Below are 17,577 nucleotides of genomic sequence, written 5' to 3' on the forward strand. Positions count from 1 at the left end.
ATGGAGGAGGTCGGACATATTGGGCGATAGCTTTTGACATCTAGGGGTGGTCTGTCACTTTTTGGGATAAGTAACGTTATAGCAGTTTTTCAGATGTCAGGAAATTCACCAGCCAAAACAATTCGATTGAAATAGAACAGAAGTATGTCGGCGAGCTATCGTCATCGTTTAAAATACAAAGGATGACTTGATAGGTAAAAAGTTCGAATGTCTTGCCAGTACTGACCAGTTTTCCCTCTCCCCAGATGGGATTATGGGCATCGAAGGCTCCAAGCAGTAGAATTGGATGGAGTAATCGATTGTAAACAAAAACAAGGTCGTTCAGTGCTATTTTGTTCCACATGTACACGGATACAACAGTAAATTGCGGTGGTGTAGGTATTAAAACGGTTACTAATTGTGAATGTCTATGCTCACTTCGTGATGAGGCATATCGTCTTTGATCAGGATACAAACACCTTCACAGGCAAGAAGACCGTTCGGAAGGTCTTTACTTCACCTTCATCATCACCGAGAAATCCCAAAAGTTTAACAGGTAAATTTTGACTAGATATTAAGTGTTGTATCTTATCTCGATGACAGCTTAGTCCATTCGAATTCCATTGTAAAACATTCATATGATTAGTGTTTCTTAGCTATATGCAGGCTTGTTTATGATAGTATCGGTGAGTTGTGTTTGCCATCAATTTTTAGGTATATCATTGTTTTTGAGGTTTTTGATGGAGTTATCCTGAAGGCGTTGGCGGACTTGGGAAATTGTTTGATGTACAATTTGTGAAGCCGATCTTTTTTTAATTATACACTGGCTGATTTGGCTATTATTTTCTAAGGGTGTTTTAGATATCTGGTGTTTTCCTGTGAGAGAAAAATTTAGGGAGAACTACCAGCTCAACGCGTAGTTAAGGAGTTAAGGTATTTAGAATAACAAAAAATCAAAATAATATCAGAATTCTCACTCCCATTCTTCCCCTGTACACAGTTGATGCATTTGGGTGTTGCTTGGCAGGTATTCGTATCATGACTAGAGTCTCCACATTGACTGCAATTTTTCGTTTTACAATATTTACTAAGTATGCCTAAAACGAAAACAGGAGAAACATTGCATTTGGTTTGAAACATATGGCCCAGCTTTAAATTGTAGGAAGTCAAAAGTGATTTTGTCTGGAACTTCCAGTTTTCAAATTTTATAATAAGAATGGGAGTGGGAATTCTGATATTATTTTGATTTTTTGTTATTCTAAATACCTTAACTACGCTTTGAGCTTGTAGTTCTGCCTAAATTTCTCTCTCAGAGGAATTTATTAACTCAAGGACATTAACAACATCCTTGGAGAAATTTAATAAGCGTTGAAGTTCTAACAGTAGTGGAATATTTTCACACATCTTCATGTTTTGAATATTTATAAAGACTTTTTCGGCATTAAAACCTATGAGAATAGTACCATTCCTAAGAAATTTAATACCTGCATTAGGGGCGTAACCTTTTATGCATTTGCATATGTTCAACGGGCTGCAAGCATAGAATGATTTCTTAAATTCATTTTCAATTGAAGTTATTACCTCAGACATTTCTTACACCATTTTCTTGTGGGTTTTAATAGACGATTATTTTGCTCAGGGACTTTATACATTAGATGTGTATCAGCCTCCATGCTCCAACGTAAAAATAGAGATTAACTAATAAGAAAATAAGAAAAAAGTAGAAATTTAAAAATAAAATAAAAATAAAAATGGCTGGAATAAGATAGAAGAAAATAAAATAAAGTAATTAAAATTGATTTTTCAGAAATCGTGAGATGCGGTCTGGTGTGATGTAGGTTTCAGAAAAACATTTTCTTTATCGTGCCAACGTTTCGACCTTTATTGAGATCATCTTCAGGGCTCAAAGTGTTTGTTTTCTGCGTAAGTGTGCCATTCTTGCGTGTCGTGTTGAGAGTACGTAAATAAAATTAATTTTAAAAGAAAAAGAATTCTAAATAGGTAACCCCTGGTTAAGGAAGGTAGATTATCGTTGAGATAAGAGACAGCAACATTGTGCTATCCACTCAAGGTGTAAACAACGACTCGAGAGAAAAACCTTGGGCCACGTTAGAAAAAGAAAAAAGAGAAGCTAGTTCGAAAACTCCAAAACATTTACGATGTAAGAATGAAATGTCCTTTGAATAAAATCAGATAAAACTGAAGGCAGGCTGGACTTTTGATCTGTTTCGGCGCGAAAAATCAATCAACTGTATGTTATTTTATTGTGCAAATTAGTTTAAATCGATAGGTATAAAATTTACTAAGGCAAAAGCGGACAATTTCTAGTGAAAAGTCGTTGACTAAAAGTAACCTTTTTTGGTTAGGGTTATCTTAGAATGTTTGTTGTATATTTTTTTTATCAGCGCTTAATAGGCAATTAGAAACATTTTTCCACCTCGGCCTGTACCGGCGGAACGTTCTGATTCCAACCGTCAGCAGGCTTGCGCCCAGTGCATCGCCATATCGATCCCATTCTAAAACAAGCGTCACCACGAAGGGGATTCAGTCTGCCATGTGGGCCCGATCCATGTAGAAACCCTGGGCGTTTTTTTAAGCACAGACGACGATCGGCAACCTCCTAAACCGACATTAGGTAACGAAAAGAAACATAGGTAAGTGTTGACGATCACTTAAATAAATTTAACTTGGGCTGTTATTTTTTTCGATTAATGTTTTATAACACTATTGTTTTAATATATAATAGAACAATCGAGCAATTTTGAAAGAATCTATTTTAATAAATATTTTAAAACTTCTAACCACTTTAGTCTGTTCGAAGCAGAGTTCCTCAAAGTTCTTACAATGGCAAACAAATGCTTTAAATATTACACTTTTTTACTTAAACCTTCAATAGGATTATAATTTAATACTATATACTAGAAAGAATAAATACAATAATTTTTGAAGTCGTGAGAAGCCATCAAGAATGAGGTATTTTAGAAGAACAACTTTTTATTTTTTTGGCAGAAGTTTCGATCTTTGTTCTCGTCATCTTCAAACGTCATCTGGGAAAATTACACAACATGTGTTGATTGAACAATATACAATACAGATGGTGAATATAACTTTTGAACCAAGTATTACATACTAACATAAAGTGTGGTGCTATTCTTGTGATGTCACATTGGTTTTGCGTGAGTGTTGTGAAACGTGAATTTGTACTCTGCCGGTTTTATATGATTGTGTCAGCGTGGGGGACGCGGTAAATCTGGGAAATTTTCTTTGATCATAGGCGGTTTTATTTAACTCAAAGAAAGTCGAGAATGGGGATTTTCTGGATTGAATTTGCGTTTCTTCATTCTGTAGTAAGTTAATTATAAGAATAAGAACGTTAACGAAAGAAGGGAAAATATAAAATTTATGTTTAATAGTTTATTTGCTTTATGATGTTGGCTAGTTACCGCTGAGTTTGCATGTATGTGTTCTGTAATTAATGCGCTGTGTATCTGTTAATCTAAACCATTTCTAGAAAGTCGCTTTTATATTTTTTCCGTGTTTAGTATTTGCATTTTGTCGAAATCAAAGTTATGTTATTTGATCATTTAGAAATCGTGAGATGCGGTATGGTGTGATGTAGGTTTCAGAAAAACATTTTCTTTATCGTGTCAACGTTTCGATCTTTATTGAGATGATTTTCAGGGCCTGGGATTTACAGTAGTTATTAAATTTAAACAATGTTTGTAAATCCCAGTTCCTGAAGATGATCTCAATAAAGATCGAAACGTTGGCACGATAAAGAAAATGTTTTTCTGAAACCTACATCACACCAGACCGCAACTCACGATTTATGAATAATCATCGACTAACGGTCACTAATCACCGCACACGTTATGTTATTTTTCAAAATGGTGTGTGGCCAATGCTGTGGTATTGGTTTTTTGGTGTTTTACAGTCACAGTTGTGTAATTTTTTCCGTTTTTCTAGATAATGTATGTAATTCCAATGTATGTTGCTAGAAAGTTGTGCAATTTTATAAATTTCATCGGATTTGTAGGCTGGTGGTACAGGGTTGTTGTTAATTGGTTATTGTGTGGTGCCAAAAGCCAATGAACACTGATCGCTACCTTAATTATACATCACACCACCCCCTACACACAATATTAAACACAGCTAAAGGATTATTACACAGATTCATATCTCTAAGTCATGAATCCTATCTCCTAAAAAATATTCAAACATAAAACAAATCTTACAAAGCCACAAATACCATAAAAACATAATCTATAGAATCGTAAACAACCCAGCATTTCACAAAACAACAGCCTCCACAGGACACAACACAACATCAATCCAATCATTCAAAGAGAAACTCCATTTGTCCACACAGTATCACGCAAATTAAGTAAATTTCTCTCCTCAGAACATATTAAAATAGCTTTCAAAAACCATAAAACAGTAGGTACATTTTTTTTCCAAAGTCAAAGACGGGATACCAACAGCCTACAAATCCAATGTAATTTAAATTAATTGTATCGTATTGTAACTGTCCAGCACATATGGAATTACATTGCAGTATCCCGAAACACGGAAAAAACAACACATCTATGCCTGTAAAACACCAAAAACCAATCCCACAGCATTGGCTACACACACCACTTTGAAAAACAAAACAACTTTGTTTTCTACAAAATGCAAATACTAACCTCGGAAAAAATATAAAGGCACTTTTTAGAAACGGTTTACATTAACAGAGACACACAGCATTATTACCGAACACATACATGTAAACTCAGCGGAAGTTAGCCAACATCATAAAGCAAATAAACTATTAAACCTAAATTTTATATTTCCCCTTCTTTCGTTAACGTTCTTAATTAACTTACTAAACAATTCAATTAATTAAGGTTTTTAGTCGAGATAAAAAAGTCAGTGTCACGAGCGGGATTCGAACCCACGACCTTCGGCTTGATACGCTGCTAGTCTACCACTTGAGCTATCGCGAGCTATAGAGTGTGGATCGAAGTCACGATAGCTCAAGTGGTAGAGCAGCGGCGTATTGAGCCGAAGATCGTGGGTTCGAATCCCGCTCGTGACACTGACTTTTTTATCTCAACTAAAAACCTTAATTAATTGAATGATATTAATTGGTCAAGCGGACCACGAAAACTAGTGAATTTACTATACAATATTGAATGTCGGATCACAAATCCAATCCAGAAAATCCCCATTCTCGACTTCCTTTGAGTTAAATAAAGCCGCCTATGAAGATGAAGAAAATTTCCCAGATTTACCGCGCCCCCCACGCTGACACAATCGTATAAAACCGGCAGAGTACAAATTCAAGTTTCACAGCACTCACACAGAACCAATATGACACCGCAAGAATAGAACCACACTTTATACGAATAAGAAATACGTGGTTCAAAAGTTATGTTCACATATGTATTGTATTTTTTCCAATCAACATGTATTTTAATTTACCCAGGTCCTGAAGATGGCGAGAATAAAGATCAAACTTCGGCCAAAAAAGGTGTTTTTCTTAAGTACTTCATTCTTGACCACTCCTCACGACTTCAACGAATTAAGAAACAACAGATCACTAAGAAACACACATTCAATTACATTGGTTAGAAAGTCAGGGATGTTTTAAGATGTTTTGTGACCACAACACGGATTATTTGCAAAACTACCAATGTAGTTATAAAACTGTTGCCACTTTATGAAATAGAACAACGTACAAATCCACTATGCGCACTGTATCGACGCAATTCCATATTCAACGCGACTGTCGTGTATTTACTTAGGAATTCATCTCAGTAGCATTCCCTCTGAATCGATTTGTTTCGTGTAAACAAACCGTTACCGTGAGTTTTGTCTTCGTTTTCAGCATGATTCCAGGTGCACCGATGTCTAACCGATGACAATGTTTGTAAGTTTAACGTGAATTTCCCAGGCGGAATTAAACCTTCGACGTTGAAAAAACATTTCTAAGATAACGGAAATTAAAAACATAAGAAACTTTCCGTAACTTATATACTTCTCGATTGATTTTTTTCAATATGATATTTTTCCCATATTTTGTAGGGTATACATCACATAAACCACTGTATTGAAAACATATTAATACATGAATAAATATATTTAAATATAAATAGAAAAATTTGACCCTAAAAAAAGCAATATTCTTAAACTTAAATAGTTATATTAACTGTTCGCATTTTTTTATGCTTTATGTACACATAAAATAAATACACATAAAAGAAAATATAGTTTAATTAAAAAGAAATTTTTAAAAAACATCTATTGTAATTTTTGAACTGTAATTTTATGGGGCTTCGGTGGCTACAACGGTTTATGCGTTGACACGGTGCTCATCACTCTAAGGTTTAGGTCCCGGGTTCGAATCCAGCGGCCCTGCATGGGCTTTTTTTCAAAAACACCGGCCCCCCGAGGTTCAATATAACCTCTGCTGTTGCGAACCCTCTTAAAAAAGAAAAAACTAATTTTTCTTATTAAATATTAATCCATTTATGTTTTAGTGGACTAATTGACCAAGTTACTTCTTTCAATTAACTATTCTTTTTATGTAAGGATGAGATGTAATTTTACTGTTTATTACAGTTGGCTTAAAACTCAACCATTGTTTTTACGGTTTTGTTGAGACACTTTTTCCATTGATAATGATAATTGAATCCATTTTACATTTAAAACGTGAGCAAACTTAGTCTTTCAAGCTAAAATAATACAGGTTACACTGGCAAAAAAAACACAACCAGTATAGCCAAAAAGAATCATATCAAAACATCAAAATTAATTAATAATTAATTTGGCAAAAGAATGCCAAAACCTGGGAAACACAACAGCTTGATGATTTTACGGGTACCAGGACACGAGTGAATTTGTGGGTAACAAATCCCTCAGGAGAATCTGCAAGACCATACATTAAGCCTATTCCAGGGATAAAGAAAACAAATACAGAATCCTCCATATCAGACTGGATCCAGTAAAGACAAAAGGAGGAGAGATAGTGTGCTAGACACAGTAAGGTTAAGATAAAATAACCTTCACCAAGCCTGACACACTCAATGCTATAATTAGAGAGGGTTAAAGTCAGAAGGCCTATTTACCAGTAACTGGCATCCCAGAGAAAATCTTCATATTCATAAGCATATTCATCGATGGCGCTATGTACAGATTTTACATGAGGAGTAAGAAACAACCACCCATATCATCTTCGAATGCAAAGCAACCTCTCAATGGAGTCAGGTTATTTTCAAAGTTTAAGGTTTATACATTCAAAATTTTACATTCTGATTTTCAATATCCTAATATAAAAACCTAAGTGTATATTTATGATAATCCTTAACGGGACGTTTTAACAGGTTTAGTACATTAAATTGACGTTTTTAAGATATATATTTTATTTGTGCACAAGCATGTGTTTTAATTTTTATTTTACATGCCTGTAAAAAACATTTTTTGTATTTAATGATTACTGTTATACTTTTCTACATTTATAATTTAAATAGTTAAGAATTGATTTTGTGGGCGATCACTGTACAGCAAAAAATGTGTGAGACCGAAAACACTACCATGAAATACCAGCCTAAATATTTCACCTAAACTCATTACTCAACAACGTCTAGTATTTTCCAACTATTTTTGAAATGTGAGTAAATTTATCGAGATAAAACAAGAAAACCACTGGTTTCACTATTTAACAAATACATAGAGAAACCTAGACATATGTATATTTAGTAGAAATGATAAATGATGGAGTGAGTGTGGTGTTCAATCCTTTTTAAAAAGATAGTTCCTACTCACAGTAAGTTGTTTTGTAACGATCCGGATTTCGAGCCCTTTAGCTCATCATCAGGTTGAAGGACTTCTACTACCACTCTCTCGACATGAATTGCAAAAGTGAACCCGCTGATGCCCCCGCCAAGCCGACGTTCCAATTAGCAGCTGGTTTTTTAATGGCGCTCAATTTGAACGTGCGAAACGCGGAAATTATAACACAAATAAATATTATAATAGTAAATACTTAATATTATTAAATTACTATAAAAATAATAACAACAAAAATAATTAATTTAATTATTTGGACGTTCAATATTATCTATGTACATATTTAAAATGGGTGGTAGATCAAAATCTGTTATATTATTAATGCATTTATCACCATGTACAATTTTACATTTTTTAATTTTGAATTTCCCAAACCAATCTTGTTCTCTCCCTTTGTTGAAACTATGTAACACTGTTGTATTTAAATTTGAATTGAAATTATGTTTTGTTTCTTTTAGAAGTCCTTAAATTCCTCGGAACTTGTCTTTTGTTGTGAAGGTTGCTCTTTTTGTAATATGTAACTAAGTGAGTCGACTACTGATATCCTTTATTATTCCCCTAGCCTCTATTTTTAACAGTATAACATCACTATTTTATTTTTTAAATTGAACCGGATATTGCTTCCCGAACATACATCCGTCCATTCCCTAGAGTATAATCCTGATCCACAATATGCTCTTGTTGTGAAGCCTTAGCAGCGTTTTTTCTTTCCTCTATTCTTCTGTCCTTGTTGTTTTTAATGTTGCGTATTCGAATTTTTGGCAAAATCTTAAAAGCGGTGTGGATTGATATTGACGGCTACAGTAAGAGCCTGGTTGACGGCAAAGCACCATCGCATGGTGGTATAGTTTCTTAATATGGTCTATACGTGGTTTCTGCTAAGGCATACAAAGTGATCAATAGTATCTTGATTGAGAATGCATTCTGTCAGTCGAAAACCATTGATGGACATTTCCATATTTGCAGCTTTACCATAGGCCTTTTTGATGAGCTGCACAACTTCACTGGCCTCCTAGGATGCCAGTTTGCTACTTTCAGTCCTTATTTTAGGCTGAGAACCCATAAATGTTACGAGTTTCTGTAGCCTGTTGGTAGAACGAGGAGGAAAATTGTAATGATGTGGTTCAAACCAAGTTGATCAGCTTTAAACTTTTGATGAGGAACGCATGCCGTTGTAATAGCTGAATGCATGTGATTTAATTTGTTAGGTAAAAAAGCCAATGATTTTCTTGAACTGATGAATTACTAATTTACATAAGCCCATCTACATTCACACGCGTACGGAATGCCGGTTACTTTTCGCAGTTTGCTGGCAATCCCAGCTTTTATGTAACGCAGGGTGGTAAAGTACTCGATATTCCCTTTACACCTATTATATAACCAACCTAATTGAGGGTGGATGAAGACACCAGCCATCCGCCCTCTCACACTACACATTCGCTTATAAAATCATTCAATTTCAACACACGCCAGGGACACAAAACTATCATTAATAAATAGGGTTGATGTTTTCTGCAGTAATGGAAAATAATTAAAAAGGTCGTTACAGGTTAAATGTTCTGGGTGATGATAATGATTGATGTATGTAAAATACGTGGAATGCCCCCCATTTCTTAAACACGTGCCTTATCGGTGGATTATTTAGAATCCGGTATTTTCTTGAAAAGGCTTAAATTTCTTCCTCAGATGGAATTTTTGATGGATGGCCCCTTACGGAATCAATAACGCAACTTGATCGGCCGACTGAGAAATTGACGCCCCCCAATACGACCCCGTTCGCTTTTATTATATTTTCGATATAACTTCGCATCCTCGTACGCACGGCGTAAATCATGGACGAGCAATATTCGCGGATTGTTGCGATAAATGAAAACCGTTCGGAAAGAGTATGAAGAACGTCTCTCGAACCCCCTTTGGCTTGCGGCTCAATAAAAGTAGTTCACGTGAAGAAGTTTGAAACGCGACCGAAATCCATTGTGTGTTTCAAACCCGAGAGGAATAAGAAATAAAACCTTAAATCCTAATCCCCTTTCGTTAGCGATAACGCTAACATGACTATAAAAGCAACACTTGAAATGGTGTTTATGGCAAGGGTTAATAAACAGCACATTGATTTTGACTATTTGCTCAACAGTTTTACCCAGAAATACACACACTTTGAACCGTGAACTGAATGCAATACAAACACCTACATGTGCTATGTCTTAGTACTTTCAGAATTAGTAATTTTTTTAACTTTTCCGACCATGCCAAACACGACAACTGGAAGATAAGATGACGTAAGAAGTATGCAACTCCATATATTTCGATATGTAACGTACTATAGACAGCATTGAAGATATGTGACATATGTTAGGTTTTGTTTTAACATTGGGTCAAACACAATGTTTTACACAGAAATAACAGCAGGGATATCTGAAGTTTTGAAAGGACCGAAAGTACACCACTTCAGGAAAGTAATAATGTATATGATGACACCAGAAAGAACAGTGGACAAACAAGGAACAAGAAATAGGTAGCAATATCTAAAGAGAATAATAACATTCACGATGATCAACCACGTGAGAACGTAACAAGTTCCTCGAAGGAATAATAAGCAGGAAGCACCATCTAAATAAAGTAATAATGTACATGATGCGCACAGACATGATAATGTAACATGCTCCTCCAAAGATATATTTTAGGTTTATGAAAAATTAAAAATGAAGGACCTGTTTCTGTAAAAGGAGAGAATAAGCTCCTACTAGAAACAATAAATAGAAAGCACCATCTAAGGAAAGTAATAATGTATTGTACATGACGAGCAACAACGTGAGTACGTAAAATGCTCCTCCAAGGAATAATACGTAGGAAACACCACATAAGTAAAGTAGTAAGGTATATAATGAACAACCACATGATAATGTGTCATGTTTCTCTAAAGATATTTTTCAGTGTAAAGAAAAATTCAAAAAGGAACTGTTACTGTAAAGGAGAGAATATGCTCTTACTAGAAACAATAAAGACTTATCTTTATTTAGTAACTTTCGACGTATAATTGAAAGTACGAAATCTTTTGAATGAGCTCCTTTTTGGAAAGATGTCCATTTTCTATCACGGCTAATTTTCTTTTGATGTAACTGCTAGGTGCTGCTCAATAGGATTCTGGAAGGTTCTCATCCTGAGAAGTTTGTCTGGCTGACATGTCAGCTCTTTTGCAACACAAAAGCCCTACGTCTGCTATACTCCAAACAATTCGAAAATTCGGTTTATTGGTCAGCCCAAATTTGTCTCACCTCCTCCACCAATGGCATGTGACATGAATCATTTTTTATACAATCCAGTGCAACCTGACTTTCTACACAGATGGTTCACTTATCAAAGGAAGCGGTGCTGGAATCTATATACCGAAATTAGGTATCAGTATCTCCACCCCTCTTGGCAATAACATCTCCGTTTTTCAGGCGAAATCTGGGCCATTAATGTGTGTTGTAGAACACTTATGGAAAATAATATCAAGGGAAAAGATATTAGAATTTTTTCCGACAGTCAGGCTAGTCTTAGGTCATTACAAAAAGATTTATCAACCTCTAGACTGGTGGAGGAAACTGTTGATCTTATCAATAGGATCACTTCCAGGTATGAGAATAGGATAACCCTTATTTCACAAAAAGGGGACTATGGCAATGAAGAGGCGGATAGCCTGGCCAAAGAAGGCTCAAATACTGCGTTTGTCAGGCCACAACCGGTATTACCTCACTCTATGAGCACAGCGAAAGAGAGTATTAAAAACTGGGGTATGAAACAATTCCTTAAGGAATGGAATCTATGCCCCGGACACAGGCAATCGAAAGAGTTTGTTAAGGTGATCAAACCAGCAGAATCGAAATGGCTATTCTCTAACTCAAGGAAGGCAATTAGGATAGGTATCCTGATAGGCTGATAGGTATCCTGACGGGTCATTGCCCACTGAGAAGACACCTCTCCGTAATGGGTAGTCAGGCCAGTCTTAGATTCATTACAAAAAGATTTATCAACATCTAGACTGGTGGAGGAAACTGTAGATCTTATCAATAGGATCTCTTCCAGGTTTGAGAACATAGAAACCTTTTATTCGTATACCAGCACATAAAGGACACTATGGCAATGAAGAGGCGGATAGCCTGGCCAAAGAAGGCTCTAATACGTTGTTTGTCGGGCCACAACCGGTATTACTTCACTCTATGAGCACAGCGAAAGAGAGTATTAAAAACTGGGGTATGAAACAATTCCTTAAGGAATGGAATCTAGCCCCCGGACACAGGCAATCGGAAGAGTTTGTTAAGGAGATCAAACCAGCAGAATGGAAATGGCTATTCTCTAACTCAACGAAGGGTATTAGGAGGCTGTTAGGTATCCTGACGGACCACTGCCCACTGAGAAGACACCTCTTCGTAATGGGTATCCTACCAGATCCCTTTTGCCCTTTTTGTGAAATAAAAGAAGAAACGGCAAGGCACTACTTCGCAGAGTGTGATAGGTACGCTAGGTCTAGATTTGAAATTTTTGAAGGAGCTGACATCACCAAATCACTCCCCGAGATTAAATGGTCCAAAATCTTCGGGTTTGTGAACAAGTCCAAGAGGTTTATGCAGGACACGTGAGCCGACCAAGTCCCGGACCTTTTAGGGATGGGGTACGAGTCTACCCAGACATTTAACCCCTCGGGTCTTGGTCGCCCACCCTGCATAATATATATATAACCTGACTTTCTGGTAATAATCTTTCTCTACAACGTTTTTTTCAAATTGATTATTAACCTTGGTAACCATTTCGAAACATTTAATACTGCCAGCTATTCTGCCTGGCTGACATTATATTGCACTCCCAGTCGGTACTATCTCTCTCATAATTATTTCTTGAAAATACTCAACGAAAGCACAGCCCACTTGAATGTTCACACTGCTACCAGTGTACACCTCAATGTCTCAGCGAAATTTTTAAGTTCTACATGGATTGTCCTGCAAGTCGATAATCCCGCCTCAATGCGTCCATTTTGAAGGAGGAAATTGTTTTTCCATTTGGATTCCCCGTTCTTATGACTAACTTCTATATGAATTGTTTTTGTACAAGGTTCCTCGTTTGCTCTAACTTGCGCAACTTCGTTATGATATCATCCCATAGCCCCTTATCAGTCTTAGCGGAAATTACATATGAACTCTTAAAATCTTTTTCCTTTCGGTGGGCTTTCTTCTATACTGGAAGGATCTATCACTGTAGAAAAGAAAATGCTCCCTACCTGGAAGGCACTGTCGGAGAATCCACGTAAGTTGTCAAAATATTTGTCTGTCTTAAAAGACATAAAATGTCGATGTACGGTTGTTTCCTTTAAATCTAAACATCTGCCAAATTTCTGGTATAAGCCAGGAATAGTTGTTCACGTCCGCTGAATTTTGTACGTCAGAACGTTGAAACTTGTTACCTATCACAATACAAGCCAGCGAGTCATTTCTATTGGGATTGTTACGCTTTGAAAAAGTTAGCAAAATAAACGTACTAAAGTTCATTTTTTTTAAAGATAAAAAAATGCAAAGGACCACACACGCGATATAGACAAGAACGTTACCGAGACCCTTTTATTAGTTAGGGGTTAGTCTCCTTTCTACGAATAAATTTGTATAATGCATATGCAAAATCTAGATCTAACATTTGTAACGGTTAATTTGCGAGGTAAATGTGCTGACTTAGGGTTGACGAAGCCAGGAAGAAAACTAGAGCCCCTGAAGAGAAATCAAGGTTTCTCGAGCAGTTTCTTCTCTCCCCAAATCCAATAAATGATTTATTACTTTCATTTCTACGGGCGGCAGCCCTTGATTTCAGCTAATTCCGAACACCGCATTTCTTTGGTTTCCGTCTCATTACACGACCCCTACTCGTTCCAGATTGAAGGTCTTAAAATAGAAATAGAAACTGAAGGAAAGCACAATTAGTCAAGTTACTCATTTATTTTAAAATTTAAATATAAAATACAAAAATACTTGTACTGGTTTCAAACATTCTTACTAAAAACATTTTCTTTGTCGTGCCAACGTTTCGATCTTTATTGAGATCATCTTCAGGACATCTCGCGATTTCTGAATAATCATCGATTAACGGTCACTAATCACCACACATTCTTACTAAATTTTTAAGATTGAATTGGGGAATGAATTCATGTTATGCACTTAAACCATGAAACTGAAAAGTCCAGCCCGAACTCTATATAAATATTTATTCTCTCTCTTAACTGCTTTTATACCTCCAGCAGGAATAAAACTGAAATAGAGAGGCGCAATAAATTATGGAAATACCATCCGATACTCATGGCTCCAAGAGACGACATGAACAGGATATTTGAATTTAACAAAAACTTCCGAATAAACCTGGGTACAAAAAAGAATGGGAAAGAGAGGGAAAGAACTCTTTTAAAAAATGGCACATATTCTGGTACACAGATGGATCTAGAACACAAGAAGGTACAGGGGCAGGAGTATTTGAACCTGTAACCAAACACTCAGAACCCATGGGAAAATACACCAGTATCATCCGAGCTGTGATTCATGCAATCGAATATGTACCCAACTCAACCTAAGTAAAGGGTACAAAAACAAGAATATAGCTATCATGTCAGATAGCCAAGCAGCCATCAAAGATCAAATATCATTAGTTAAAGGATGGTGCTGAACTGCAAAACCAAACTAAACATACCATGTACGTAGAATAAAGTCAGCCTCTGCCAGGTCCCAGGACGTATGGGATAGAAGGCAGCGAGAAAGCGGACACCCTTGCAAGGAAAGGGGCCGCTACACCGCTGATAGGACCTGAACCCTTCTGTGGCATAGGAATCCACACTATTAACGATTATCTCAGACAGAAGGACAAAAAGAAAATGAGGGAACTTGGGAATTCACTCATTGGACATAAACAATCCAAGAATCTTCCAACCGATTTTGGTAAGAAAGAAATCACAGAATGTGTCAAAGGAAGCAGGAACACACTGCGAATCCTAACAGGATACTCAAATTAAATGAACACTTAAAGAAAATTGGAACAATCCAAGATGACACATGTAGATTCTGCAAGGAGGCAGAAGAGACACCAACACATTTACTAACAAACTGCGGAGCCACACTAGCCCGCAGGAGGAAATGTTTTGGGATGTTTAATGTGACCAGAAGAGCTTCAACCACTGAAACCGGGCCTATTAATCAAGTTTCTTGATGAAATAGGACTCACCGATGTACTTTAGGCAGAGCGCGGGGGATTCAATATCTCTTAAAGGGCGCCTGACATTACATCTACCTCTACATCTAACTGCTTTTATAATTAAAACAGCTTCCTTGATATTAAAAGTCAGCACAAATTTAAAATTAAAAGGCCTCTGTGCTCTGCTCATAAAGAAAACAAGAAGTGCGGAGCACTGTATGGTAGGTTATATGAAGCTCATTTTGCAATTACGTTTCACTGAGAAACTGCACTATCTTCTACAACCATCCAGCACTGTTAGCCAACGTGCAGCACACATCTGCCAGAGAGTTCAAAGTGATCATAATTTCTACCACAACACCGGCCTTTCCCAGGACGACACCCACTTTATACTAAAGGTTGTAAGTGGGAATTGATCACCGTTAAGCTTAAACCCCACTGATGGTGGTTAAACACGGTTCGAGGGTGTGGATATAAAATGAACCAGGAGGGGTTGCAAATAGAAGATTAGAGGAACGGATTGCTGTTACCAAATTTATAGATCGTTATTTTGCAATAAGTGAGATGTCAGATGTAAGAAATCATTGCTATTACCAAATTTATATATTGTCATTTTGTGATAAAGTGAGATATCAGACGTAAGAAATCATAAGGATTATATGTAATAATAAATAAAAAGGAGAGAAGATTGAAAAGGTGGGGTTGAGATGGGAAATTAGTGTCCGAGTGGATCGAAGTCACGATAGCTCAAGTGGTAGAGTAACGGCGTATCAAGCCGAAGGTCGTGGGTTCGAATCCCGCTCGTGACACTGACTTTTTTATCTCAACTAAAAACCTTAATTAATTATATGTAATGTTATTAGTACATCTTACCTGGGTAGATCCTTTGATTACCCTGAACAAAAATACAACCAAAGAAAACGTATTTACATCTGAACTAAATATATTCTTAATCCCAATTTAAAAAAAAAAAGATTAATGCTTACATGGCCCATTGGCATAGGAATGGGGGGAAAATGAAAATAATAATTACTTAGAATTCTTGTGCATGTATAAACCCTTACTTTTGTGTCATACAACAATAAACTAAATACACTTAAACTAAATTAAAATAATTAAAGGATTTTAAAATGATTACCTTAAGGTACATCTACGAAGATAGCTGAGCAGTACTGTCTTATTTCAACGGAGGAGCTTTAGTATGGTGGAGAAGTCTACAAAATAAAGGGAATATTAACAATTTCAGGTCATTTCAGAGACTAGGTTGTTTGATGATGACAGGAGCATTTTCAACTTCACCGACCCTAGCACTTGAAATCATAACCAATATCACACCTCCACATATAGAGGCTAAGGTCAGAGCACTAATCAGCTGCCACAGATTAATTAGTGAAGGCAGCTGGATTCATAAGTGCAATAATATAGGTCACTCGAAAATTCTAAAACTATGGAGTAAGGTTAACGGCCATGCTATACAGATGGTTCACTTATCAAAGGTAAAGGAAGTGGTGCTGGAATCTATATACCTAAATTAGGTATCAGTATCTCCACCCCTCTTGGCAATAACATCTCCGTTTTTCAGGCGAAATCTGGGCCATTAATGTGTGTTGTAGAACACTTATGGAAAATAATATCAAGGAAAAAGTTATTAGAATTTTTTCCGACAGTCAGGCCAGTCTTAGATTCATTACAAAAAGATTTATCAACCTCTAGACTGGTGGAGGAAACAGTAGATCTTATCAATAGGATCTCTTCCAGGTTTGAGAACAAAGAAACCTTTATTCAGATACCAGCACATAAAGGACACGATGGCAATGAAGAGGCGGATAGCCTGGCCAAAGAAGGCTCTGATACGTTGTTTGTCGGGCCACAACCGGTATTACCTCACTCTATGAGCACAGCGAAAGAGAGTACTAAAAACTGGGGTATGAAACAATTCCTTAAGGAATGGAATCTATTCCCCGGACACAGGCAATCGAAAGAGTTTGTTAAGGTGATCAAACCAGTAGAATGGAAATGGCTATTCTCTAACTCAATGAAAGGAATTAGGAGGCTGATAGGTATCCTGACGGGCCATTGCCCTCTGAGAGGTCACCTCTTCGTAATGGGTATCCTACCAGATCCCTTTTGCCGCTTCTGCGAAATAAAAGAAGAAATGACAAGGCACTAACTATATGTATGCTAGGTCTAGATTTGAGACTTTTGAAGGAGAGGACATCACCAAATCACTCCCCGAGATTAAATGGTCCAAAATCTTCGGGTTTGTGGACAAGTCCAAGAGGTTTATGCAGGACACGTGAGCCGACCAAGCCCCGGACCTTTTAGGGATGGGGTACAAGTCTACTCAGGCATTTAATATATATATATATATATATATATATATACAGGGTGAATTGCTACTCGTGCTACAAACTTCTCCAGTAGATTCTTCACCCTAAAATGAACAAAAAAGTTCATATTGTCCATGGTCCGATTCTCAACCATTTCAGAGTAATTTCGCTTTTTATCGATTTTGAAAGATATCACGTCCTGGCGTCGGAAAATCGTGATATCTTTTAATCTAAA

General features: G+C 36.6%; 1 protein-coding gene across 6 annotated transcripts in view; it reads left to right on the forward strand.

The window, feature by feature from the left end:
• The first annotated feature begins 2,520 nt into the window (after nt 1–2,520).
• The window catches only part of LOC106672961 (frizzled-2-like), a 120,301-nt gene continuing 105,244 nt past the window's right edge, over nt 2,521–17,577 (forward strand). For all 6 annotated transcript variants that reach the window (XM_024227603.1, XM_024227601.1, XM_014404825.2 and 3 more), the window contains exon 1: nt 2,521–2,633. The gene's annotated coding sequence lies outside the window, so the exon portion shown is untranslated. The remainder of the gene's footprint in view (nt 2,634–17,577) is intronic.

The sequence above is a fragment of the Cimex lectularius genome, unplaced genomic scaffold (genome assembly GCF_000648675.2).
Source record: "Cimex lectularius strain Harlan isolate CLEC.00 unplaced genomic scaffold, Clec_2.1 scaffold203, whole genome shotgun sequence".
Lineage (NCBI taxonomy): Eukaryota > Metazoa > Arthropoda > Insecta > Hemiptera > Cimicidae > Cimex > Cimex lectularius.